Source organism: Onychostoma macrolepis, chromosome 03 (assembly GCF_012432095.1).
Source record: "Onychostoma macrolepis isolate SWU-2019 chromosome 03, ASM1243209v1, whole genome shotgun sequence".
Lineage (NCBI taxonomy): Eukaryota > Metazoa > Chordata > Actinopteri > Cypriniformes > Cyprinidae > Onychostoma > Onychostoma macrolepis.
The window spans coordinates 2,858,854-2,870,610 of record NC_081157.1 but is presented as its reverse complement, the minus strand read 5'-3'; positions in this window follow the sequence as shown (position 1 = coordinate 2,870,610).

Sequence of the window (11,757 nt, the reverse complement as noted above, 5' to 3'; positions counted from 1 at the left end):
TTCTAATATTTTGAGATACTTATTTTTGACTTTCATGAGCTGTAAGCTCTAATCATCAAAATTAAAACAACAAAAAAAAAACTTTTGAAATGTTTTACGTTACATGTAATGAATCTAAAATATATGAAAGTTTCACGTTTTGAAATAAGTTACAAGAAAAAATTAACTTTTTCACGACATTCTAATTTGAGATGCACCTGCAATTTTCCCGTGACTCCCAAGGAATTCTCTCTTGTTCTCTCTGCAATTAATTTGGGTATTGTTTCCTTATTTAGAGATGTGATATTGGTTGATATGCCCATAATCAAACTGATAATATGTGGTAAAATTTGTTTTTCACAGACTAAAAATAACAAATCTATTCGCGTTCTATTTTTAAAGGAGGTTACTACTAAGCCTTGCTCTTTTGCTTATTGGTCTAAATTTGTTAGAAATCCTGAGTGGGAAAGTGTTTGGTTATTACCTCATAAGTTTTTGTTACAAACAAGGTAAAAAAAAAAAACTTTTGAAATGTTTTACGTTACATGTAATGAATCTAAAATATATGAAAGTTTCACGTTTTGAAATAAGTTACAAGAAAAATTAACTTTTTCACGACATTCTAATTTGAGATGCACCTGCAATTTTCCGTGACTCCCAAGGAATTCTCTCTTGTTCTCTCTGCAATTAATTTGGGTATTGTTTCCTTATTTAGAGATGTGATATTGGTTGATATGCCCATAATCAAACTGATAATATGTGGTAAAATTTGTTTTTCACAGACTAAAAATAACAAATCTATTCGCGTTCTATTTTTAAAGGAGGTTACTACTAAGCCTTGCTCTTTTGCTTATTGGTCTAAATTTGTTAGAAATCCTGAGTGGGAAAGTGTTTGGTTATTACCTCATAAGTTTTTTGTTACAAACAAGGTAAAAAAAAAAAAAAAAACCTTGAATTGAATTGAATTAAAATACATTTCTTTCAAAATTATTCATAAATTCTATCCTGTTAAATATTTTCTTTGTAAGTTTAAGAAGGATATTGATGTTAACTGCTCTTTTTGCTCTCTGCACTTGGAAACTGTACCCCTCATCTTCTGGCACTGTAGTTTTGCATTTTGAAAATGTAGTTTTTGGATATTTTATTCAAGATAATGTGAATAATGAAGCTTTTGTCATTAATCTATTTATTTTATTAGTTAAGTTTCACATTCATAAGTGTACATTTTCTAACAGAAAACCCTGTTGCACAGTGTTTTATAAAGAATTGGAAAGCTATATATATTTGTACTGTTCAAAGTAGCACTAATAGAAGGGCTATCAAAACTGTCCGTTTGTGTTCTGTCTTCAAAATATTTGAGTAATGTAATGCATGTGTATTTTTCTTTTCTTTTATTTAATATTTTTTCTCTCTCTCCTTTATTACCCTGGCTTTATATTGTCTATTTTATTGTTCTGTATATGTTAAAAAAAAACAATAAAAAAAAACAATCATAAAGCCCCACATGCCACATCTCCATAAGCACAACTACCTGTAAAACATTTACACAGAGTAAAACATTTGACATCTCATGTTGTTAGCTTTCCATTTCATGACAAATTTCATTTCATATGTATGTTTATGTTTATAAAGTAGTGAATACACACACACACACACACACACACACACACAAGCACGCACACCGCGAACACACACCCCGAGCAGTGGGCAGCCATTTTTGCTGCGGTACCCGGGGAGCAGTTGGGGCTCCGGTGCCTTGGAAAAAAAAAAGATGTACTAATATGTCAACAGTTGTATAAACTGCATATAAATAAACAATCATAGAAAGGTTTCAAAGAAAAATGTAGGAGGATTTCGATATAAACGCAATAAACTGGGTCATGTACACAGTGATTCTACATTACTCATGTTTGAGCATGATGCATAACCTAACTAGATGAGTCAAGTTTGCAAACGAACTATGAAAGTTGGTTTAAAAAAGCCTTGTCTGAAAGTTTGAAGCAGTTGCCAATGCTGGAAGTTTGAAAGTTTATATGGATAACTTATATAGATATAGATTTGCTAACATTATTATTATTATTATTTTTTTAAAATACAGTATATGTTTTATTAATTTTCACTTTATAAAGAAATAACATCCTTACAAAATAATGATAATATAATGACCTCAACAGGTAAAAAAAAACACACGCACAAAAAAAAAATCATTTCAGCTCACACACAAAAAGTGAGGGTTACATGTGCGTATACACATACATGGAAATTCAGAAAGGCGGGGAAAATAAAAGAATATTGAAGTACTGACAATGAGAAAGATTAAACATGATAGTACAACTGACAAAATCAGCCATGACACCCTTAGATGAATCCTCTTGTCAGGATGGAAGCAATGTCAAGATCAACATTTGTCAGAAAAGGTTCCCAAATTTTATGAAACACTCCAGTCTTATGTACAATACAAGTCAGGTAACCTAGCGACAGATATTCAAGAATAGTTTGATGCCACATTCTAACGGAGGGAGCTTTATCTGAGATCCATTGTAAAAGTATACATTTTTTTGCACTGAAGATGAGAAAATTTTAAAAAGCCTAATTTTGCACTAATTTTGACCTACAGAAGTAGACATGCCCAGTAAATAAGACGATGGATCTGGAACCAATGAAACACCCAAAATTGTATTCAGTTCTTCAGAAACCCCCCACCAGAACCTCTGTATCTTGTTACAGAACCACAAACAATGAGTAAGACTACCCATTTCTGTCTTACATTTGGGACAGAAAGGAGAGCAATCAGCCCTAAATCTATGTGAAAAAGAAAAGGAGTGAATGTGTCAACATACTCCGATAACACACCATAAAATAAACTTATAGATTTAATTGAGTGCATTTCAAAAAGCTGCTTCTCGATTTTGCATCAGAAAGAAGTGTTGTGTCCTTTTGAATATAATTTCTTATTTGTAAATGGCGGAAAAAAATCCCTCCCATCAAGGTTGTATTTTTGGGAAATCTGACTAAAAGCCATAAGAGTATTACTATAAAAAAATACCTTTTAGTTTAGAAAGTCCCATATAAGAGCCCACTGTCGAAAACGTGACTCACTGACACCTGGGGGAAAATCTAGATTATTACATATTGGAGTATAAATCGGTGTTAAGCATGATTTACTGCCAAGCCTTCACAGGATTTACAGTAATGGGGTTTTTACAAGCTACTCTAGCAGTCTTCATTCTTTTGATAAAGAGCAATATATTGAAAGAACTCTATATCCAGCCGTTTTATTAGCCCATATAAAAGAATCGAACCATCTGTCTAGGTCTTTAAATGTTTTCTCCAAGAAAAGAACTGGAATCATCTGAATCGGATATAATAATCTTGGGAGAACAGTCATTTTCAAAAGAGCAATGCGCCCCAGCCAAGAAATAGGGAGAGTATTCCATCTTTCTAGATCAAGTTTAATACGATTAAAAAGAGGAGTAAAATTTGACTTAAACATCTGGTCGAATTTAGGGGTAATATGTAGTCCCAGATAGACAAAGCCCAATGGGGACCACTTAAATAGGAAAGGAAGTGAACCTGAAGGGACAGTTTGTAGGTTACCTAGGGGCATGGCTTCAGATTTATTCAAATTAATCCTATATCCTGAGAAGACACTAAAACCTTTGATGACACCTATAAGATTAGTTATGGATATTTCTGGTTTAGATAAGAAAACAAGGACATCTTCAGCATAAAGATTAATCTTATGCTGCCTACTAGCTCTAGTCAAACCATGTATGCCCAAATTTGACCTAATTGCCTCAGCCAAAGGTTCTACTACTAAAGCAAAAAGAAGGGGTGACAATGGACAGCCTTGTCGAGTGCCCCTGCTGACCCCAAAAGTGGAAGAACGCAAGCCATTGGTTATTACAGCAGCAAGAAGGCCAGTATACGACCCAGCTAACAAAATTTTCACCCAGACGTGTCAGCATCCTGCCTCTTGTAGGTTGTCTCCGTGCCTCTAGAGGTCCCCTGTGTTCTCCTCTGCCTTAGTTCTTCCTCGTGTGGCCTTGTTAGCGTTATCCAGGTCACCTGTGCCTTGTTTCCCCCAGTGTATTTAAGTTGTGTGTTTTTCCCTTGGTTCCTCACTCGGTTTTTGAGTTTTTACACTGTTTCCTGCCTCGTCTCGCTAAGACCCCTTGAGAAAGCCTTAATCGTTTCCCATAGCAGAGAAAAAAAACATGATTGAAGCCCAGCTGTTGCAACTTAAGTTGTTCTTTATCATCAAGATGAGTTTCTTGTCGGAGGGCTATTTCAACAGTCTCCTTTTTAAGGAATGCGAGAATTGACTTCCTCTTCACAGCTGTGCATAAGTGGCACCAGCCGCCCTCAGACGCTTCTTGACCTCGTCAAATTGCTTGCGTAAAACAGCAGCGGAGAAATTCTGGAAAATCTTCACCTTAGAGTTGCCAAACATCAAAGCCTGCTCGCCGTTACCCAGCTCTCTCGCTGCTGTGATGACCCGTTCCTTGTCCACGTAGTTATGAAATCTCAACAGAACTGCCCTTGGATACGGGGACGATGTCTCGACAGCTCTGCCTGGAACGCGATGGGCTCTTTCGATCTTCAGGCGGCCGGATTTTATTTGATTACCCAGAGAGTTCGGCAGCCAGGATTAAAAAAAACTTAACGGGGCGATCACGTTCTGCATTCTCGGGAAGCCCAACAATATGTATGTTCTTCCTTCTCCCTCTGTTTTCCAAATCATCCAAATGATCTGTTAACTTCCGAACTCATCTCTCTAGCGTCTCCAATTTACCCTCGACTGGGGGAGCAGCATCTTCCAGCGTGGAGATTCGATTCTCAGTTTCGGTGATTCGTTTTTCACGGTTGCTCATCTAGTTTTAGTGGGCTCAACTTTTCATCCATCAATTTCAAAATGTTTTCCGTGATTTCCGTAATAATCTGTCGTAGGCCCGGTTCGGAATCACTGGTGTTAGCAGCCGAGCTGACAGTAGCATTATCCTCACCCTGTCTCTGATTTGCTCGAGTTTCTAGCGTTCCTTTGAGGCATGTTGATCGACTGCTTCAAAAAGTCTCAAAATAATGATAATTGAATGTATTAGTCTGCACTGTCTGATTAACGCGACCGTTCTTTTTGCCGCCATCTTGGATCCCCCTGCTAGCATGATTAAACGCACCGTTAACATGACTTAACATGTTGTTGGCATGATTAGCTTGTTACTAGCAGTGTTGGGCACGTTACTTTAAAAAAGTAATTAGTTATAGTTACTTCTCACAAATAGTAACTGAGTTACATCATTATAAAAGTAACTAATTACCAGGGAAAGTAACTATCGCGTTCCTTTTTAAAAAATGTTCAAATGTCAAATAACTTTGGATGCCCTCAATATTAAATGTTAAATTAATGAAATGGACACTAAAAAGAATAAATTATTATAAAACATTGTACATGAATCTACACTGTTTATCTACTGACACTTAGTATCAGTCAGTCAAGCATTATAATATAATATTATGATAATTTAATATTATATGATGATAGAACTTTAGTAATTAGAGTAACCAAGTATGAATGCATATTTGTCATCAATATAAAACGCCCTAAGGATTAATGAGCTGCTGGGTTCATGAATATTAATCACGTTGTCTGCGTTCGCTCTAATTGATTTGCTGAAATCAAAACAGGGATGATAATAGGTGAGCGCCAGCCAATGAGATTGTCGTTTGCGCATTAGTTCCGCCCACTACAAGACAAACCGGCAGTTCTTAAAAGCTGAAGAATTCCAAAGGTACTCCGTTATTTTGACAGGAAAATACAACAAAGAATATCATTTACATGTAGCGCGTCAATTCTACATGTTATGAAAGACTCTCTTGCTCTGCATCTTTCTTTGCGTGCGTGTATGTGAGAGAAAGCGACGGCGAGTCATGAGTACCATAATCTTCACATTGTTTATGGTACGTCAAATACAGCTACACTGCACATCCATTCAGATGAACTGAAAAATTAAATTCTAATAACATAATATAGTAACCCCACATTTTATTGTCAGTAACGGTAACGGCGTTGTAACGGGGGAAACAGTAATTCGTTTGATTACTCGTTACTGAAAAAAATTACGCCGTTTATTTATAACGCCGTTATTCCCATCACTGGTTACTAGCATGTTTAACATGATTTACACGTTGTTAGAATGTTTCTAGCATGATTAGCATGTTGTTATAGAGTAGAATAGAACAGAAACTTTATTGTCATTATAATAATACAATGAAATCTGTTTGGTAGCTAACTATAGTATAAATATGATATATGCAAGGGAATTGACAATGCAGATGTACAGTAAATTGAAATCATGTTTCTAGCATGTTCCTAACGACCAAATGAGACATCCGGCAGAACCTGATTTTACCAAGTGCGACATGTTCCTGGAACAACGTTGTGATTAACCAATCAGATTTGAAGAACCAGTTTATAGTTTTTGTGACGTTTAGGCTTACAATCATTGTTTGGTTCTTGTACATCTGTGGCATTCATCTATCATCACTCTGATTTTAGGGATTACTCACGGTTAACCCTCTGGGGTCCGAGGTCATTTGGGGCCCTTGAGATGTTTTGACATGCCCTGATATTTGTGCTTATTTCAGCAACTTAAAACATACTATTGACCAACATGTAATTTTTGTATTCAGCACAAACTGTGCTACAATAATATGTGACCAAGATGGATGTACATGTTTGCATTTTTAGAAAAAAATATTATGCGTGGTTAGTAAGTTTTGGGAAAAAATGTAGCTGAAATAAGGCCTTAAAACCCATACTAAATAGTCCTGACCAAGACTTTTGAGTAATCGGTCTTGTAGCCTAGAATATTTACTTCAAAATTATGTGAAAATCATTCTGCTTACTCATTCACAGAAAACAATATATTGATTTAAAATTTTCAAGACATGTTTTGTGATCGAGGGTCTATATGCGAGGGAGTGGCAATGGCCATGAATATTAAGTGATTTTCACCTGAGAGACAAAGGGCCCTCCCTAATGGCCCATCAGTGTGACTGTGACTTTGAGGCAGGTAAGAGAGAATGTGAGGAGATTGAAAAAGTTTTTTAATTATTTGTATTTTTATTTACAACACAGTATAATCAAAACATACATAATGAAGGTCAAAGACACATTATTGTGCACACTGATCTAACCACAGAGATGTGAACAGACTTTGAGTCATTCCTGCAACAGATTCTGTTCAACAAGTGAAACAAGGAAATCATACCTGATATTTACGTGTGTTATTTAAGTGTTTCTACTTCTTTCCATGGATTCAAGAAGAAAAAAACATAATCAGTAGAGAAGGAGCTTGTTTTGACATAGAATATCAGTGTAGTTGAACATCTGATGTTGGTGCAGCGCTCTCAGAGGAAAACAGTTTGAAGAGACATCAGGATTCATCTGGTGCTGGTATCTGATTCAATAAAATACAAACAAAAAAAACATTTGTGAGCATGTTAATATCAGGAACATCTGTATATATATCATAAATATCATATATATCACTATCATAAAAAAGAGAAAGAAATTTTATATCTGAGAAACTAATTATTATTGTTTAGCACGTTATTAAAATCTATTTCTGAACAGAGTAGGCTATTAATAATAAACATGTACTAAACATACTTAGACTCGTAGCATTCATCATGTTACAGTGTACACTCATATTACTTTTATTGTTTTATATAGAGCATGAAAACATCATAGCGCTGTAAGAAATTTAAATACAATGAATTGCCCCTCATATTCAAAATGTTTTACACGATTTCAAACATTGTAGTCAGGAATTATAGTTTGGGAAAAACCCAACTATGATTTTGTAGTCATATAGTCTAGTATGTATGATTTTATAGTAGCCTATGATATGATTCTGTAGCCACAGACTCAAGCATGCTTTGTACAATAAAAGGATGTACTTTGTACTATAAAAATGATATTTTATATCTGAGAAACTAATTATTATTGTTTAGCACGCTATTAAAATCTATTTGTGAACAGAGTATTAATAATAAACATGGTCTAAACATTCTTAGACACGTAGCATTCATCATGTTGTCGTTTGGGGGAAAACCCAGCTAAATGTTAGTAGATCTGTTCAGGTTTATGTCACAATAAAACGGTAACTAATGTAAAAAAGAAACATTACTTACTCATCTCCTCTGCTGGGTGAAATTGTGTTCTTCTTTCGAGGGAAATCCTGCCTTTACTCAGCGCGTCTTCCAGAAACGAACAGTAGCCGCGATGAAGGACCTCCTCTTTGTTTGTGTTGTTGGGCGTTTGCACGCGCGCACTTACCATGTGGCTATTTACATATGAACAGCGCGAGCCGCGCGGGGGCGGGGTCACATTAGCGATAATGAGTCAGACGGGAAAGATTGAACATCGTGTTGGTTTCATACGGATTACTTCCTCACAGAATGTTTGTTTTCGATAAGACTTCATTTCAAAGTAGACACTCCAAGCTTTCTATAGATATATTTCTCATGTCTCTGTGTGAAGTATTTGCTGAGTTACAGTTCATTTTAGTAAGACAGAGAGCACACACTGTTTGTTTTCTTTATTCTTCAGAAGCACAAAGTTTAGTTGTTATTATGAGTGTATACAAATAAAAGTAGACCCCTTACAGATTCGAATGGTGTATTGCTCTTATCTGTACGATCAAAATGGCAGAGTAATTCAAGCTCATTTCGGCCTTATCAGGAAAATCTGCCTCAAAACGCGTATCTGGCGTTTGTCGACCCCAGAGGGTTAAGCTTAGGTGTAGGGATATGGTCAAGACTACATTTTTGGATTCAAATGTTGTTCCAGGGTCAACAAAATATGTTGACCTCTAACTCGGCAAAATCAGAACGTGCGAGACAGCTGTATCAATCTGCTTTTCGACACTGTTTGCTTTTTCAGTGTTTCTTCAGAGATTTTGACGAGCCAAAGAGGATAAACAGGGTCATGTATGCAGTGATTCTACATTACTCATGTTTGAGCATGATGCATTGCTAAACCTAACTAGATGAGTCAAGTTTGCAAACGAACTTTGAAAGTTGGTTTGAAAAAGCCTCGTCTGAAAGTTTGAAGCAGTTGCCAATGCTGACGTTTGAAAGTTTAGATAGATAGATGTTGATAGCATGATGCTAGCATGATTTAACACATCGTTAGCATGATTAATATATTGCTAGCATGTTTCTAGCATCATTAATGTGTTGTTAGCATGCCATTAGCATGTCTTTTAGAATGATTTAACACATTGCTAACATGTTGTTACCATTCTCCACCACGTTCATTGCGGTCCTCTGATTCTCGCCTTCTCACCATCCCTCGATATCGCCTCTCTTCCATGGGGGGCAGATCGTTCAGTGTTGTTGCCCCTAAATTATGGAACTCTCTACCCAGATCACTCTGTCTTGCCAATAGCCTGTCTGAATTTAAATCGCTGCTCAAAACTCACTTGTTTTCAGAATGTTATCTTTCTTAGTTAACCTCTGTTTACTTTGTTTTATGTTGTATATTACTCTTTGGATTTCTGATGTTGTTTTCTTTCTGTTTATTGTTCGATGTTTTCCTCCCATTTCTGATGTTTATTGTAAAGTGTCCTTGAGCTCTGGAAAGGCGCTATATAAATAAAACTTATTATTATTATTATTATTATAGGTATAGGTAGATGCCATATTCGACTAGTCGCGTCCGCCATTTTGGGCATCTAACTCTACATGTCTGTGGTTTTTAGCATGATGTCCTAGGATAATCATTAAGCTTTGCTAGTGATAAACAGCTTAAACACACTATTGCCTGCTTTCACAGACAGAGCTTAGACTAAGCCAGGATCAGTGTTGGGTGTAATGCGTTACTAAGTAATTAGATTACTTTTACATAAAAATGAACAGTAATCCCTTACTTTACTTTTTCAGTGGATTTTAATTACAATTACTTATATAAATAATTTCAGTAAAATTGAAGTACATACAGTAAATAATTTCAACAGTTCTAAAATCAATATTGAAGTTTAGGTAGCTAGATGTTGATAGCATGATGCTAGCATGATTTAACACATCGTTAGCATGATTAATATATTACTAGCATGCTCCTAGCATCATTAATGTGTTGTTAGCATGCCATTAGCATGTCTTTTAGAATGATTTAACACATTGCTAACATGTTGTTACATATCACAGCCATATCACCCTGCAGCACAAGACCGGTTGCCCATGGAAGCTAAGCAGGGCTGAGCCTGGTCAGTACCTGGATGGGAGACCTCCTGGGAAAACTAGGTAGCTGTTGGTAGAGGTGTTAGTGAGGCCAGCAGGGGGTGCTTACCCTGTGGTCTGTGTGGGTCCTAACACCCCAGTATAGTGATGGGGACACTATACTGTAAAAAGAGCACCGTCTTTCGGATGAGACGTTAAACCGAGGTCCTGACTCTCTGTGGTCACTAAAAATCCCATGACACTCATCGTAAAGAGTAGGGGTGTAACCCCGGTGTCCTGGCCAAATTCCCGCCACTGGCCCTTGTCAATCACGGCCTCCTAATAATCCCCATCCACTTGATTGGCTCTACGACACTCTCTCCTCTCCACCTGTAGCTGGTGTGTGGTGGCGCACTGGCGCAGTTGTCCTGTGGCTGCCGTCGCATCATCCAAGTGGATGCTGCACACTGGTGGTGGTTTGAGGAGAGACCCCACTTGATTGTAAAGCGCTTTGGGTGTACAGCAATACACAATAAAAGCGCTATATAAATGCTTCCTTCCTTCCTTCCTTCCTTACCATAGGTATAGGTAGATGCCATATTCGACTAGTCGCGTCCGCCATTTTGGGCATCTAACTCTACATGTCTGTGGTTTTAGCATGATGTCCTAGGATAATCATTAAGCTTTGCTAGTGATAAACAGCTTAAACACACTATTGCCTGCTTTCACAGACAGAGCTTAGACTAAGCCAGGATCAGTGTTGGGTGTAATGCGTCACAAAGTAGTTAGATTACTTATCCACTGAAAAAGTAAAGATTACGGTTCATCTGGTCGAATTTAGGGGTTATATGTAGTCCCAGATAGACAAAGCCCAATGGGGACCACTTAAATAGGAAAGGAAGTGAACCTGAAGGGACAGTTTGTAGGTTACCTAGGGGCATGGCTTCAGATTTATTCAAATTAATCCTATAACCTGAGAAGACACTAAAACCTTTGATGACGCCTATAAGATTAGTTATGGATATTTCTGGTTTAGATAAGAAAACAAGGACATCATCAGCATAAAGATTAATCTTATGCTGCCTACTAGCTATAGTCAAACCATGTATGCCCAAATTTGACCTAATTTCCTCAACCAAAGGTTCTACTACTAAAGGAAAAAGAAGGGGTGACAATGGACAGCCTTGTCGAGTGCCCCTACTGACCCCAAAAGTGGAAGAACGCAAGCCATTGGTTATTACAGCAGCAAGAAGGCCAGTATACGACCCAGCTAACAAAATATTCACCCAGACCTGTCAGCATCCTGCCTCTCGTAGGTTGTCTCCGTGCCTCTAGAGGTCCCCTGTGTTCTCCTCTGCCTTAGTTCTTCCTCGTGTGGCCTTGTTAGCGTTATCCAGGTCACCTGTGCCTTGTTTCCCCCAGTGTATTTAAGTTGTGTGTTTTACCCTTGGTTCCTCACTCGGTTTTTGAGTTTTTACACTGTGTTTCCTGCCTCGTCTCGCTAAAGCCTCCCTAGCTACCCCCAATTAAGGTATCCTGAGTTCCTTTCTTTGG